Genomic DNA, 16811 nt, shown 5'->3' with positions numbered 1-16811 from the left:
GCTTGGGGTATCTTGTTAGAAAGCAGGATAAAAATGTTTTAACACAGTAAGAAATTGGAGTTACAGTTTTATGAAAACAGTGTAGCCAGATACCAGATATATTTACCAATTTTAATTCATAGTGTACGAAAACTCCAGAAACCTCAGTAAAGTGAATTTCTTTATCTAAGGGGGCTTACTAATGTGAATTGTCTCTCATATTTAAAAGAATTTACAATCCACATTTTTAAAAATAAAAAATAAAAATGTCTACAGCATTAAAACAATGTCATTAAAACAAAATTACAACACAAAAACCAGTAAAACAGTGGCCTAGAAGCATATACAGTGGTACCTCAGGTAAGTACTTAATTTGTTCCGGAGGTCCGTACTTAACCTGAAACTGTTCTTAACCTGAAGCACCACTTTAGCAAATGGGGCCTCCCACTGCTGCTGTGCCATCCTGTTCTCATCCTGAAGCAAAGTTCTTAACCTGAAGCACTATTTCTGGGTTAGCGGAGTCTGTAACCTGAAGCGTATGTAGCCCGAGGTACTACTGTAAAAGAATTTAGGGGAACTTGGAGAAATGAAGACTGTCTGATCTTATGGGTCAGGGAAAGCTTGGGTAAAAAACATGTCTTTACAAGATGTCTGAAGCAACTGATGGACAAGATGGTCCCCCAAATAATATGAGCCCATTTGTTCTAGTGCCACCCAGGTTTTGTGCTTTCATTTCCCACCGTCACCACCACCTTAAAATACACCAGTGACAAAATCCAAAGACAATGATGAAAATAAAACTGAACTTTCTTTTTCGGTGAGATTTCCATGTTCTTCTGGCTGTTCATTAGCAATGTGTCCTTCCTCCGAGATTGTGATTTCCTTTTTCTATCTTGCTGCCTCTTCCTTCAATAACTTGAGATCACTCCATTTCAGAATGCAGGATACAAATGGAACCTCTCTATGCCATAGCTCAGCCCTACCAGTCAACAGTCCATAGACTCAGCTATACAGCTGCTAATTAAATGCTTTAAGTGTGTTGTAAAAATACAATATACAAATGTGACTAGATTGTGACAGTGAGCTATGGCACATTCAATGTTATTTTTTAAAGCTTTTTTAAAAAGGCATTTTTTCAGTGTTCTTTTATGTGTAGATTCCACCCACATCAATCTCAACTGCTGTGGTGACCTCTCCTGTGCTCCATAGGGTATTGGCAGTGCTAAAGTTTAAAAGTATTACCTGCATTCTATTACTGATATTTTTTTTGGGGGGGGGAGTGTAGCAAAGTTTTGACAGTTGTGAGTTTGCCCATACCTTGAGGTATTAAAGTATTAAAGAAGCTGATCCTGTGTGTGTGTCCAATCAGTAGTCACATTCCAGTGTTCAATGGGAGCTTACTGCCAAGTAGGTGTAGAACTGTGGCCTTAGGATACAACCCTGTTTATTCAGTATTCGGGAGCATTGCCGACCTACTGCCCCACTGGACCTCTGTTCTGAAGATCACATTTTAAAACAGGTAGAGCAACATCTCTTATTTTTGTTACCTTCCCTATTCCTTCCCACGGTATGCCCTAATGAATGAAGCAAAGAGGCAAATAAAATGTCCAATGTTTTATTGACAGGTGGTTTGTTCAAATTGTTTCAGCCTCCTTGATGGTGGGGAAGTCATCCTGGGTGTTTCTGAGAAGGTTTGTGTCTTTTTTGTTCTGTTTCGCAGGTGCTCCAGAGGCAAGCAGTGTGGGGAATCAGGGGATGCCAGAGACGATGAAGAGGGACTTTTATTTAGTCCTTCTTGTGTCGTCTCCTCCTCCTCCTGTGACCTCCCTTTTTACCTAGACAGACACAGAAAACAAGGACACTGTCACTTCCTATGCCTCAGTTATGGTACAAAGCAGCCATTATCACACAGCCATTACATTTTTTTCCAAATGGGTACTTAACAGCTCCCTACCTTTCCCTCTCCTGCCACGTCGCCGTCCACGTTTCTTTCCACCTTTACCACCATGTCGCCGCCGACGGCGCCGGCGACTGAGGCTTCTGCTCCGGCTGCGTCTGAATCTTGCCATTTCAGATGGTGTCTTTTGTCTTTCAAGCTCTTTGCAGCTGGAGCACCACCTGCTCTTGATGGGCCTTTGAGAGCTTAAGGCTTGAGCTGGCCATCACTGGCTTTTTTATAGCCAGAAGACAATGGCCAATGACACGTTACCCAACTGTGATGTAATACAATGGATGACCTTTGCATGCAGCCAGCCAATAACCAGGTTTGTATATATGGCCAATTTATCCAGCAAGGCAGTTTCAGCATTCACTCACCTGTCCTTGATCCCATTCCTTGATCCCCAAAAGGATCTGCATGCCTTATTACATGCTGCTTTCTAGGGATGAAAGAGAAATTCAATGCTGTTCTCATTTGAAAGTGGACTTATCAAACAAACACTTCACAATGTATGAACCAAAGCACAAGCATATTTTGAAATGATCACTTCTCCAAATTTTGCAATGCAGTTCTTCAGCCAAAAAACTCCATATATCCATATACTAATTGAAAATCCATATACTAATTGAAAATAACATGTAAAACTGAATTATACTAAGGGGCATTGCAAAAAAGTGTCCATTAAAGAAAAGTGCATATACATGTGTGCATATTAGGAGACATTTTCTCTAAAATGCTGGTGGATTTTTATGAGAGTGGTTTAAGAAACATTCACAAACTGATGCGGACATGTGGAGAATGGAACTTAGAACTGGAAAAATAAGCAATGGAGAGGAACCAACATTGACAGACTAATTCATCCTTATTTTCTACAGTTGCCCACTAAAACCTCTGCATACACCCAAATTATGGTCACTGATTTGGGAACAAAATGTTTTAATTTAAAAGTATGAGATGTATTGACCAATCATCAAAAAGCATGCAGTGATTGATGAATATATGTTGCGAGCAGAAGACCTCTCTCTGATCTGACCATTTGTGTAGAAAGAAAACTTTGCCAACACAAAAAATAGATGTTCATAAACTTTACTTGTGGAACTCAGTTTAAAAGTTACCATACCTGTTACATTTTGTAATGTTACAAATTCCATCTACATTGCTCTAATATAATACAGTTTTACATGTGAGTACCTTAGGACTAACATGGAACAGACTTGTAGCTCAGAAATGTTTTTATTCATATATATTCTAGGGTGTCTTCTTATGGGTAGTTAAGGCAACCCTCCAATCCATGCTTTGGAGGATTAAAAAATGAGCCAAGGCAATCTCTTGGGGGAAGGACCTCAGCTCAATTGTAGATCACACACTTTGCAACCAAATTATCTAATCCCTAGAATCTCAAGGTAGGACTGGGAACAACCCTGTCTGGAGCCTTGGAGAGGTGTTTATTTAATGTAGAGATGCTATTCGGCTCTAACTCCCAACTGCTCCAGCTAACATGACGAGTGGTCAGAGATGGGAGTTGTGGTCCAAAAATATATGTACGGAGGGCCACATGTTCCTCATCCTTGCTTTAATGCTTTACTTGCTAAGATATCTGTATCCTGCAGTCTGCTGTAGGATAGTGGCTAAGAGCATCAATTTTCACTTTAATTGAAATAGGTAGTCTCAAACTCTATTCTTTCCTTTTCAGCAAACATAAGGAATAATCCATGGCATTGTAATACTGAAGCTTGAGATTTGAGTCCCAGAATATTCACAAGACTTATGTTCTAGCCTGAAGGTTCAAACATTTTTAAGCTTCACTTGAGGTAGATTTTCCATCAGCAAAGGAAATCCTACTGGCACCATGAGTATGTATCACTCATGAGTATGTTATCACTTACATAACAGCCACATATGAAAAGAATGCGGGGTGCCATGTTTGGCCATTTTTATTAGACAAAGCTGATTTCTCAAAGTAGATGAATGTGTGGAATTGTTTAACTGATTGGGAAATGATTGCTTCCAAGATTATTTACATTTGGGATGTTGTTGGTCTTTTAAATATTGTCTTAACTATACATGAATTAGTGAAGCTACACTAATTAACACACCTTCTCCATTTTTAAGCCCATGGGTTGGTTCTGAATGCTATGTAATATTTGGTTAAGCTTAATAATGAAAAACCAGGAATGAGACTATGCCTCCATTTATCTAATATTTTAAAGGTAATAATCACAAGATGTTGTGGTATTATCTTGGGTCAATTTGCCCCATCATACCACACTAACCCATCCAAAACCTCAGCTTGTTCCATTTGTTCCCAGCGTCTTTTCAGTTAGGCACTACCAAGGATCCTTTTGTAAAATTGGTTCTATTATGAGCCTTTGTCATCTGAGTAGCACATGTTCTCTAAATGAATAGAGCTAAGAACATTAATTCATACCACTAAAACTCATGCAAACTTTGAAAGGTTTGTAAGGGTCCTGTATATTAATAAATTTGAGAATTTATTGAAATCAAAATAAATGACTTTGCAACTCTCTTCTGTTGTGCAGAATCTGGCACCGATCACTTTGTTTGCCAAAATTATTCACATTGCCCATCACCTTTGGGCTTGGCTTGTTGTTACTTCAGTTTTCTGTACACCTTATACCGTGAATGTGTGCCCTGAGGGGTAAGTAACTGATGTTGATAATGCTTTTGAGTTATTTGCAAGTGCTATTATATTTGTAAATAAGAAACCGACAACATAAACCTCCCACCCTCTTTCTCATTTATACCACTGGAATTTGAAATGTGTACTGGGAGCCAAGCTGACAGCTTTAAGATCACCCAGGATGGAAAAACCTGAGTTGCCCAAGAACATTACTGTAACATCAACAATTTTGCTTTGCTGCGTAAAACTTTCCCCACAAAAAGCACGGACTCAAAAATGAAATGTCAGCATTTATTGACAGGTGGCAAGTTTCAAATTGTTTCAGGCTCCCTGGTTCTTGGACATTCTTCCGTTTTTTTGGTTTTTGTTTCAAGGGGTGGTTTCGTTTGACTTTGTTTTTCACTGGAGGCTTTGCTGAGGTGAATGACCCGGAATCAAGGGCAGAGGACACAGGAAAGGGAGTCATTTAGTGTCTTCTTCCTCTCCCTCTTCTGCGACGACCTTTCCCCCTTCCTGGAAATAAACATAAGCACCAGTTATTTAATGTAACCTGTGGTATATAGTGATAATGTTAAATGTCCTAAGTGGATATGGTGTAGGGTTTTGGGATTTTTTCTTACCTCTCCTCCTCCCACGTCGCCTTCCCCGCCTCCTTCCAGATCCACTCGCTTGGCTGGCCTTTCGCCTCCGTCGGCGAGTTAGGCTCCGGCTCCGGCTGCGTCTGAATCTGGCCATTCTGATGGTGATCTTGTCCTTCTGAGCTCTTGGCAGCTGGAGCACCACCTGTCCTTGATGGGCCTTTCAGAGCTGGTGATTTGCTGGGGGCGTCTCTGTCCATTTATTAAGCCAAGCGCAGCACCTCACAAAGGCTTGTGATGTCATGCCCTCCTTTGTGATGAAACGCAGTGTGTGACCCTTACTGCCGTGTAACAGTATGCTCATCTCAAGGCAGGGCAAAGGAAAGGGCAGGCAGGCAAGCAGGGTTGCACCTCAAACATTTACATACGCATGGTTTTCAAATATGCGCCCCAATTTAAAGCCATTTCCCAAATAATGTAAGAAATGAAATAAAACCAGACAGGAGCAATCAGAAATAATAATGGCACCGACAGTAAAAAAATAACTGAGGAATGGAGGGCAGCGGGGGGGGGGGAGTTGGCTAAAAACTTTAAATAGGCCCGGGCAAATCAAAAGGTCTTATAACTTGTTGCATAAAACGGAGTAACAGATGAACCTCAGGGCGGTTGGGGGTGGTGGTCACAATAGGAGCACTACCACCATGCAAATATATGGTAAAAGGTTAATAAATGTATCCCCAGATGCATGTTTGGGTGAAAGGTTTGAAAACAGAGAAATGAAAACAATCTTTAATGACAAATCTAAAATATTGTACCCTCACCCATTTTATTTTTTTTAAAAAAAACATGTTTATGGACACCAGTTTTAGGGGGTGATGTTTATTTCCCATCCTTTAAATACTGTACTTTATTTGGTAATATGGATGGGAGAGAAAACTTAATGCAAGCCTCATTACTTTGCACTTTCCAAAATGATACATTAACCAAAAAGCAGCTCTTCTTAAGCATTTGTGCTTCTCTAGATGCAATTTTTCAACCAAAATATGTCTACCCAAATTTGCATGTAGGAGTAGTGTGTGCATTACAATGCACGTATTAGGGAAAGTAACATATAAAATGCATCGTATTAGGGTGAAACACTGCAGAAATGTGTGCATCAATAAATGTGTCCCAAAAGCAACCAATAAATAACTTGAATAAGTTAATAAATATCAGGACAAGGCGTAGAAATAGGATCTGCAGGGTCCACATCACAACAGTCAGTATTCGAACTACACTTTTGGATTTTAGAGGCTTGTGTAGGGCAGGGTTGAGACACTTAGGGGAGCAGCAGTGGCTCTGGGGAATAGATTTTGAGAGGCAACACATAGTAGGGGGGCACATTTGACTTGGACAGCAGGCAATATTTTAAAAAGATAAGCGCTGATCCTAGTTCTGGTCACTTCTCCTCAAACTTGGTGATGTTTTGATTAAAAAAAATCTGGGCATCCAGACGGGTGTTGGACCTCCAACTTTTTGTTTGACATAGTTGTCCTACATGGAAGGGCTTCCATTCCACCCCCTTTCTGTCCATCACACCGGTGTTTATCCCTTGAATCACATCCAATGTGATTTATATGAGCATCAAGCAAAACGTGTGCAGGTCTTTAGACTGTACTCTTTCTTATGAGGTCAGGAAATAATTGCATGTGTTTCACCTCCCGTTTTGCCTCCAAAGTGATGCATATGGGGAATGTAAATTTGTGGTCGTCTAATCTTGCTTGCTTAGACGGCTTGCACAATTTGATTACTCTGCTTTTCCTTTTCAGCAAATCTCACCATCGTTTTTAATAGATCCATTAAAACAAAAACAAAAAAGTGGAATGAAACATCAGAGATCAAAGTGATGGAATATTTAGGATGACACCAAAGACAACGGTTTTTGTTCATGAGTTTACTGACAGGCCTAGCACTGATCCTGTAATAGGAGCACTCCTGAATCCTGTGGTCATTCCTTGGCTCATTGATGACTTATCTGATGGGTTTCCACGTTATGGGAGATGTCACTGTGATTCACCAATGCAGAAGATGGAATTTCTAAGCAATGGAAAGGGAATCACTGGAAATCATTTTCTTCCTTTCCAGTAATAGTATACTGCACAGACGCGGACATACCCTGCAACATAAAAACAAAATCCAATGATTAAACATTAAAGTATGGTTCTTTGAAATATACTGCACAACACTCAATTAAATTAAATTGGTGTTGGATACTATTCAAAAGATTGGCAAGTTTAAGATCCCCACCTAATGGATTGTAATTGCGTGTCAAAGTTGAAATTTACCTTTCCTTTTTTTAATTGGCATTTCTGCACCTGACTTGCATCTTCTGCTCCTCCCTCCAGTAGAACCTCTACGAGTGATCCTCCTGCTGGCATATGTACTACCTCTTCGGCTTGACATTGTCCTTGATGTTTCAAGGATCCAGGAACAGACACATTATCCTTTGCTCCTCTGTGCCCCAACTGTCTACTCAGATGTTATGCGAGTTTCTGAAGCATTGTACCTGATCTGCTGCTTTTATAAAATCTGTAGCTATGTCACACACGGTTGTTACAGCAGCCCTTTGTTCACTGAAATATGACATATATATGACCATATATAGTGACTGAAGGTGTAATGGGAATTGGGGTTGCTCGTGCGTAAGTTGCCTCTACTCTTGGCAAAGTTGCCTGGTTAAACCTTTCCCTGGCTGCACAGCCCTTACTCCGCGGCTGTGTCAGTCACTGGCAGAATCCGTCAGTGGGCGTTTCCTGAACTTCTTCCAGCATAAAAGTTATTTGACGCCAAGTCTCCGCCTAGCCTCCCTGCGTGGAAGTCTTCTGCGCAGGGTGGGTGTGGGCAGCGGAGGACCTGTGCTCTCCCCGCTAGTTTCTGCAGAAGAGTCCTGGAGACATCTCTCCGAATCCCTCCCCTGCTCCCCTTTCTTCCTGGTGTCACACTGAATTCCTTCCTCAGTGGATGAGTTCCCTCTCCCCCTGCTGGGCCCTTCTCCGGCATCGCTGGAGAGCCTTCCCTCCACTCCTGGCTCCGATGGCAGTTCCCTGACAGAAGGGTATTGGTGGAAAAAAATAGAAGTACTGTAGCAGGGCTTTTCTTCAGCTGGAATTCACCGGAACTCAGTTCTGGCACCTCTCAGGTGGGTGGCATTGCCATTGTAAGAACAAGGGAGGTTTTAATGGTGAGTTCTCGCACCTCTTTTCTGAGAAAAATAGCACCGAGAAGCAGTGGCCCTAACATGTAGTGTTTTCAAGAAAACAGTGCTTGCCTAAACTTTGCTTAGAGTGTTCAAAGTGCACTGATTGTGAGATAAGACAAAGAGAATTTCAAAATGACATAAAGGATTGCTAATATTTTGCAACAGCCTCTCTCATTCATGACATTTTTTTCTACCTTACTTGATCTTCTTTCAACATGTTCATGCACTTGGATTTTCAACTTGGATTTTGGAGTCAAAGAAATGTGGACGTTTCAGTAGGGTTAGAAGTTGTCCTCTCGTCCTGGACATTCCGTCTGTTACTCATAATGGCATTATTTCAGCGGCTGAAAGCCTAAACCCATTATGCAATTATTCAATTGCTTTCAGATGGGGATTGAGAGGAGTGAACTGACTACAATGCAAGGGAGGCCTAGACCAAACTCTCCTACTTTTCAGTTTAATTCCTGTAAAAATCACAGTGGGATTTCTTATTTGTGGAAAGCAAAGTTTAAATTTCAAAAGGGGGAAGGGAGAAGATATAAAATCATTTTATTTGTTTGTTTGTTTCTGTGCTTGCTTGCTTGATTTTATTAATTGTTTGCCATAAAAGAGTGAGATTACTTAGACACACATAAATCACATGAGAGATGCTCACCACAGCGAACATTTTACATGTGTTCGATTGGTGCATGTAAGGTGTCTGAAAAGGGGCAGGAGCAGAATTGGGTGGGCTTATGCACACTCCACCGATGTACACAGGGGTCAGGAATGGAACCCCTATGCAAAATAGTCACCGATGTTACAAAGATATATCCCTTCTGGAAAGGTTGCTGTGTTTGCATGCATTAAACACACACACACACACACGTGTACATAAACCCACACCTGCCAATGCCTTCTTGGTATGCAAACAGTTTATTATTTATTATTTATTTGTATACCACCCTTCTTCTGAAGATCACTGGGCTTTTCACAACATTAAAATACCAAATGAAAACACAATGCATAACTTGGATCTTTACATAGACTGTAAGAAGACCAAAATGTTCACATTTTAATGTATCTGCCTGGAGAGAATGTAGTTCTCAATATATAATTTACTTGTCAACATTTATATACCTCAGGATTGTAAAATCCCTCTAAGTGGTTTACACTTTAACAAATATGCAATTTCATAAAGATCAAGTTCCCACTGTGCAGCTGGCAGGCCCTAGAAAGAAGCTTCTTAGATGCAGTGCCCTTTTGGTATATGGCTGCATTCAGAGAATACTTTATTCTGTTTACCCAACATTTCCTTACTTGATAATTTCCACATTTCATGTGATCTTTCACACAGCATAAAACTAATGGAATGTAGTGGATGTTTAGCACTAATTTCCAGGCTAATTGTTTTTTTAAAAAACAACCATTCTTTTGCAACCTTTTTAAACCAGAAAATAATGGGAGTTTTCTGATGCAATTTCCATGATAAAATTTGTGGCGGTCTTCCAGCATATAGTTCTTTCACGCCATTTAAAAGTTAATGTGACATTTTTCAATTTAAAAAGCCACAGATCCATAATGCAACAGGTAATATACAGTGTTAAAGGAACATTAGGATCAAGGATAGAAGCACTAGCATTATAATCAGGAAAACAGTTTCATAGTACAATTGGGGAGAGCAATAATGTGAAAAAATGACTTGGGAAAGGCAAAGCTTGGCCATTTATGAGATCATGATTTCTATGCTTGTCAAAATGAGGAAGTGTGCTTCCCTCTTCACCTTATTCAGCTACCGTCAGTTACCATTCATCGCTGAACCTTCCCCTCTCGCCGCCCCCCAGTAGTGGATGTCTGAGGCCTGTCACTGCATGCAGGGAGAATGGAACTCCCAGAAGGCAGAGGCTATTTCTGTCACATAAGGATTTGCAGATTTTTAGAACAATTTAGGCTTTAACTTCTGCGTGATGACTCATTACATCTGGGAGATTGCACAGTTGGTCAGATTTGTCTCAATGAGTTAGATTTTCTGAGCTCCCCCCGCAAACACACACACACACACACACACACTTGGGTCTAGGAGAAGCAGTACTGACAGCAGCGGGCTTGCCACCTTTCCCTAAATTTACTATTATAAAAGCTCCATGTCTGGAGGCAGGGTTGCCTTTCCACTGGTGTCTTGGCATTGAATACAAATGACTGGGGAATTCTCAAACAGCTACCCCCGGAAATAGGAGAGCCAATGCAGGCTGAAACCTCATCAGCTAATTTAGAATGGTGGGGTTTTGGGGGAGAGGGGAGAGACTGACAAGCTGTAGCTCTTCTGCAGGAAGATGCAGAGCCACATCCTCTTTTTCACCTGGCTACCTAGCTAACCCCTAGCAAAGGAAGGTGCTGCTGGATCAAACAAAAAACTAATGCTTTTGAGATACTTCTGTTAAGAAGGTTGACTTGGTGTGTGGTTGGGGGCATCACTTAGGCTGCTGCTGCTTCTTAAGACCACAGGACAAGGCAAACTGAGATGTCATTCTCTGTCCTGCCTTACAAACTATTCTGAATGTTGGAGTGGCAGGGCTAGTTCAGCTGCAGTTTAGCCCATGAACTCAGAGAAGAGCAGGAAGGTTGATTCTTTATTCAGAGAGACAAAACACAACAGTGAACTCCACAGGCAGGACTAGCCTGGTATGGCAGTTGCCAGAACTGAGGATCTGAGCCTCCCACTTCCTCCCAAGGCTCCTTCCCAGGTAGCTGCCTTCTCAACGTCTCAAACTCCTTTGAGGAGAGGCTCTCTATGCCTTTTGTTCTGCTACAGGTAACACCCTCCTCATTCTTGGGGACAGAGAAGGAAGGGAGAAGGAAACAGTGGAACTGGCAGGTGGTTGGGAATCTCACAGCCTCAGTCTCCTACTCCTCCTCGGCTGCCTCAGTCTCACAGCTGCCTCGGTTTCACAGGTTTGTTGCTTGCTGAGCCTCCAACCCATCTGCACCCCCTTCATCCTCTGACCTTTCTCCAGCATCCTACCACCATTCTCCTGACTCTGGGGTTTCCCACTCTGATGCTTCCCTGGGCAGGGGGGGGGGAGTTTCCCCGCTGTAGCCTCCCACCGTTCTTCCTCATCTAGCCAGTCCCTGACATGGAGGAAGAGACAGCTGTCTCTCCTTCTCTTCAATATTCCAAATAACTACAAGAAGATTTCCATCCATAATCACCCCTCCGTGTGAAAGCCAAGATCCTCACATGTCTCCTCCAGATTGACTGACAGATTTTATTTCATAAAATTCCACGGGGGTAGGGGGGGCTTCAAAACAGTTTACAAAAAAAAGCTAAAATCATAAAAAATATCACTAAAACAATTACAGCCTTAATTTAATTTAAAGCATGCATAAGATTGAAACTGCAATAGATTAGACTAAAACAGATTAAAACTCATACAAACTTTCTAAACATCTGCGTAGGCTTGTCTAATTAAGAATGTCCTTGCCTGATATCAATAGGTAAGCAGTGTTGGCGCTGCCACACTAAACACTTGAGCTCTTACAGATGCGGTTTGGGTATTATGTGCCCATTCAACCAATTAAAGCAGTCGAATGGGCACATATGGGGTAAGGCCAGTGCTTATTTTCTTCTGGGGGTACTCAAGGGCACCTGTTTTTCTAGAAGAAAAGTACTGGGTAAGGCAATCTCATAGGTAAACTGCTCCCAAGTTGTTAAGGGCTTTACATACTAATAGCAAGCAAAATTCGAACCAGTAGCAGATTGGCCACCAGTGCAGACCTCTGAGCACCAAAGCCACTTAAAGCAGGACTGGGGAACCTGCAGCCCTTCTGACACTGGGGCCTAAAACTCCCATCAGCCTCAGCTACTTTGTCCAATGGTCAGGTATGATGGAAGCTGTAGTCAAGCAACATCTGGAGGGATACAGGTTTCCCACCCCTGACTTGCAACTTTGAAGGCCAATACCAGCACATTTAAACCAAGCCTGGAAACAAAATAGGCAGCTATAAAGATAATACTAATACTTTTATTATTTGTACTTATTATGTATACTTTATTTATATTTATTATTCATACTTTTATTATTTATATATATTTATATGGGGTAGTCCCAGCCACTGTGGGCAGCTCACAACAAAATATTAAAAACACAATCAAACATTTAAAACTTCCCTACACGGTGCTCCCTTCAGATGCAACTAGAACCACATGCGGGTTCTGGGTCTGCTGGGACTGTGTCTGCCCTGCCTGAATCACCACACCCTACATAGTCACACAGTGGGGGGGGATCCTGATGCAGAGAAGCTGTTCTGCAATGTTCTACACCTGATCATACAGGTTTCTTAACTATGTGGGGATCCTACATAGAGCAGGCTCCCTGTTTCAGACCCCACCACCACCTCCAATCTGTGGGTGGTGAGGCTGGTGACTGCCACCCCACTTCTCCCCTTCACACAGTTAGCATCCTGCGAGGGTGGCTTGTCCAATGGACTCCTTATAAGTAGACAGAAAATGGGACAAAGATCAAGGGTGTCTGTGCGTGTGTGGGAAATTAATATATGGCTTCAGCAGCCAATCCTTTGTTGCAAGTCTCCAGCAAAAGATGATTGGCCAAGGCCCTACAGGGTTGGGTCCATTTGTTTGCTTTTTTAAGTCTGACGTTTGACTACAATATGGCGTTAGTTAAATTGTATTCCCTTCTTATATGAGTAATATTATATGTACAAGGATTAATGAAAGCACATCAAACACTCCTTGGTGTTTCTCCAGAAATATATACACAGGGAAGTGATATTATTGAGCATTAGATGGGATAATCTAATAGTTTAGGAAAGCTTCTGAATTTTTGTGCGGGTTGAGTCTCCTTTTTCCTCCTAAGTCTGAGTCAATAATATTAACTAAGAACAGATCCATAAATATTTACTATGGAACACAGAAACACATGTGAATTTCCTCAGAAAGCCCCATTCAGCAATCCGATGTTTATTTTATTCAGTTTGCTGCTGGTGCTCTGGGATCAATGCCAGGGTTACAAATGCTGTTGAATAAATCCCAGAGTGACCCTTCTCCCCTACATCCTAAGTCTTATTAGCATGCGTTCATTATGAAAATAAGATCTACCTCCTCCTCCTCCTCCTCTATCCTCCTCCCCATAGAGCAATCCATTAGGAATGGCATCAAACAGGAAATAATGATAACCTCAACGTAAAAGAAATAATGAATGGGAGGATGAATGGCATCAGGGGAGCATGACAGAATGGTGGGTGGAGGAACAGGTGGGGGTGTCTGTTGAGAAGAACTTCCTTGGACTGAGAATGGGGGGGGGACAGTGAGATCAGCAAAGGAAAAGACCTAGGGCGTGTACACGCTGCATGATAATGTGCATTCAATGCTGGGTGCTGGCTCCTTCTGGAGGTGCTGTATACATGATGTCATCTCTGTCTTACACTATCTGTCTTTCTAAAGTGCATTCTGCTGAAACGGTTATAATCTGATCAGGTCCCAAAATGCACTTCTCGTGCACTTGCTGAATACATGTGTACACAGAGAGGGCTTTCTCAGCTCATCTCCTGTGGGTGGGTGTGTAGATAATAGGTAGAGAGAGAGAGAGAGAGAGAGAGAGAGAGAGAGAGAGAGAGAGAGAGAGAGAGAGATGATAGATAGATAGATAGATGATAGTGTCTATGGCAAAAACACTGGTTTGAAAGCATGCCCACAGACAACATGGGTAGTAGCTGCTGCTTTAGATGAGGTTATTGCACAAAGGTGTGCAAACTGTGAGCCACTATGTACAGAAGAGCACTGTGAAAAAGTGACCTCTGTGTGCTTCAAAGCTGTACACAGCTAAAGATAAAAAGCAAGTGGTTAGGACAGCTGATGAAAGCAAGGGGTGAAGAGATGAAAACAGCATGGCTCCCATCCCAGAAGGCAGGCTATTCTGCCTCACTCCTTCTCCCATTACATGTGGACTGAGTAGTACCTTTGAACCAGGAACTGGGGAACTATCCTGACAGTTCTGAACTGATCATTTTGATACACACTGAGTCATTAGAAACAAAAACAGCTGCCCAAAAACACAATGTGCACCCTGCTCTCTGTTTTCCCTTCCAATCTGATTTGAAGAGTTTGGGTTTTGTTTTTTTCCTTTGAGAACATGGGATCTCCGGTGCTCTCATGGCCCCTTGGAGAGCTCATTATCCAATATGCTATCATCACCCAGCAACAGTTCACACCCTGAAGTTAGATTTAGTGGTTGCAATGCTTACTTCCAGCGCAGTTCAAATGAACCAGGTCAAAGGAACACAACACTGGTAATTCAAGCACAGATGTTTAACAGAGACAAGTTCAGATCTCAGCTTGCTAGGACGGCAGTGTTTAGACATGCAAAAGAGTCCAAGCTGTGTAGCAACAAGGCATCTACAGAACAAATTGGGCTTTGACAAGTTGTTGTAGGCTATGATACGACGGGTTGTTTCACAGACATTCAATACATTGAATATTGTACCCAAACCACTTAATATATGAAACTCCTGTCTGCTAGCCACATTTTGCTCTATCTGGGTGTTTATAAGCCTTATTTCTGTCCCAATTTTTGCCTGGGCCTTGTAACATTCATAATTCAACATAGAATTATTAAACACATAGATGGGCAGGCCATGCTAGTTTTTACAAAGGACAGTCTTAAGTCACCAAATTAAGTCACCAAACTTTTAGAAATGAGTATGGAGGAGTGGGGGCCATTTCCCCCAAACCATGACTTTGTGGATTCCAAGCACCACTCACCCGATTTCATTGTGTTGTTAGATGATTGACAGGAGGGTGGTCCCATCCACCTTTGAAATTTGGTCCTTGAGGCTGATCCAGAAAAGGATCTGCCCAGTGGAGCCACAAAAGTCCACCACCTCTGAAGTAGAGAGAAAGGGGCCCTCTTTGGGTATCCTACTTGGTTATTCTACTGCACTCATCTCCATCAACAAAATTCTCAAAGGTGTACTTCCAGGGGTCTGAATTAGACAGGTAGCCTCCACAATACAGGAGGCTACAAAGGTTTGTCCACTGAATCAGCATTTCCCAGCCAGTGGCTTGTGATCCAGAAGCAGGTTATGAAGCCTGTGCAAGTGGGTTGCTAGGTTTATCAGTAAACCCAAAATAATTATTGAATGTAATCCGGGGGGCCACCAGGTGGCGCATTGGAAGATGGCCAACAATAACATCTCTCCGATCCACACGAGGTAATTAAGAGGCTGCTATGGGAAGTATGCAGCCTTCCCGGCCCCCCCAAGGAGATGGGGGGACTGCCTTGCCAGCGGTGTCCATAATTCACCCCCGGATTCGAAAGAAGGGGGTGCGGACATTTGGCACAAGCCCTTGGGTGAAGTTGGCTCTTCCTGACGCTGTCTCCAATCAGCGCACTGGTTCGCTTTAGCTCAAAATATATAATTGGAAAGAAGCTAAAGCACATACATCAAGTGAAGATCGGGAGTAAAGACTGCTGATTAATGGATCTCTGTGAGCACAATCAAGTGATGAATCACCATTAAGAGACTGGTATGTTTGGAGTGAAACGGAAAGGGGGTGTAGGAAAAAAATTTTTTTTTTTTTGCCTTATGTGAGTATTAATAACCCTCCACCCCAGAGAGAAGAATTGTTGCAATTTATTAATCACAAGCAGGAATTCAAGAACTGTGTGGAGTGAATTATTGATCAAAGAGAGGATTGGTAAACATTGGAGAATAGAGTAAAGTTTTGTGACGTAGTTTTAAATGGAGTCTCGCCAAGACAGGCTTGCCTAAGAAGGACGGGGGGAGGAGGACCAGGATCATCGGAATGTGAATGGTGATCGGAATGTGATCTAACCTGGCAGAGCCCTCTGAGATATGCTTGGCAAGCCTGGGAAAATCAACGGACAGGCTGAGGGAAAGTTCTTTACGGAGGTGTGGAAATGGCATCTGTCCCTATGTGATATGATTTTTGGAGAGTGTAAAACCCACACAGAGGATGTTTGTTTTCAACCCGCTTGTGAAGATTATCAGAGATCGCAAAAAAAGGAATATATGATAACAACAAGAAGATGAGGAAAGTAACAAAGAGACTATCTGGACAGAACTAGATAGAACTGTCTAATTAAAGCAGCAATATAAGTGATGCTTGGACCCCTGTTCGGAGCTTGAAGTATGGGTACCCCCAACAAAAATTTAAAAATCTGACTGTATAATTTGGAACTAATGTGATTTGATTGGCCTGTTAATAAAAATTATATTTTTTAAAAAAATATTGAATGTAATCCTTAACTGGCATGATGAATACCTCTGACAACTTTTTTCTTTTGCCAGCCTTGTATGCCTCCTTCCGGCAACTCCTGCAGCCAAGCTGGTGCCACACGTATTGCTCTCGCTTTTCTTTGGACCACATCAGTGAGGCCAAGAGAAGGGTCTTGTCTTGGCAGCCCCGGGGAGGTCACT

At 42.1% G+C, this 16811-nt stretch overlaps 1 protein-coding gene and 2 long non-coding RNA genes across 24 annotated transcripts in view; 1 reads left to right on the top strand and 2 right to left on the bottom strand.

Moving 5' to 3' along the window:
• Window positions 1-16811, bottom strand: part of LOC309378215 (uncharacterized protein) — a 102288-nt gene that overhangs the window by 38783 nt on the left and 46694 nt on the right. For 8 of the 22 annotated variants that reach the window (XR_014171855.1, XR_014171856.1, XR_014171857.1 and 5 more), the window contains 2 exons: window positions 5180-7292; window positions 4837-5072 (listed from right to left, as the gene is read on the bottom strand). The exons of 13 other annotated variants lie outside the window; for them this stretch is intronic. The gene's annotated coding sequence lies outside the window, so the exon portion shown is untranslated. Of the gene's footprint in view, window positions 1-4836; window positions 5073-5179; window positions 7293-7461; window positions 7679-16811 lie in introns of those variants that run through there. One more of the 22 variants, XR_014171867.1, reaches the window with a different exon arrangement.
• Window positions 1581-4564, bottom strand: LOC309378230. The gene is made up of 2 exons (XR_014171895.1): window positions 1934-4564; window positions 1581-1814 (listed from the first exon to the last, which is right to left on the bottom strand). It is a non-coding gene; the product is annotated as an uncharacterized lncRNA (long non-coding RNA).
• On the top strand, window positions 7650-16787 carry LOC309378259. Its single transcript, XR_014171963.1, has 3 exons — window positions 7650-7790; window positions 8231-8357; window positions 16683-16787. It is a non-coding gene; the product is annotated as an uncharacterized lncRNA (long non-coding RNA).

This window comes from Podarcis melisellensis, assembly GCF_964234715.1.
Source record: "Podarcis melisellensis genome assembly, chromosome: 9".
NCBI lineage: Eukaryota > Metazoa > Chordata > Lepidosauria > Squamata > Lacertidae > Podarcis > Podarcis melisellensis.
This window is presented reverse-complemented; position numbering and strand designations above follow the sequence as displayed.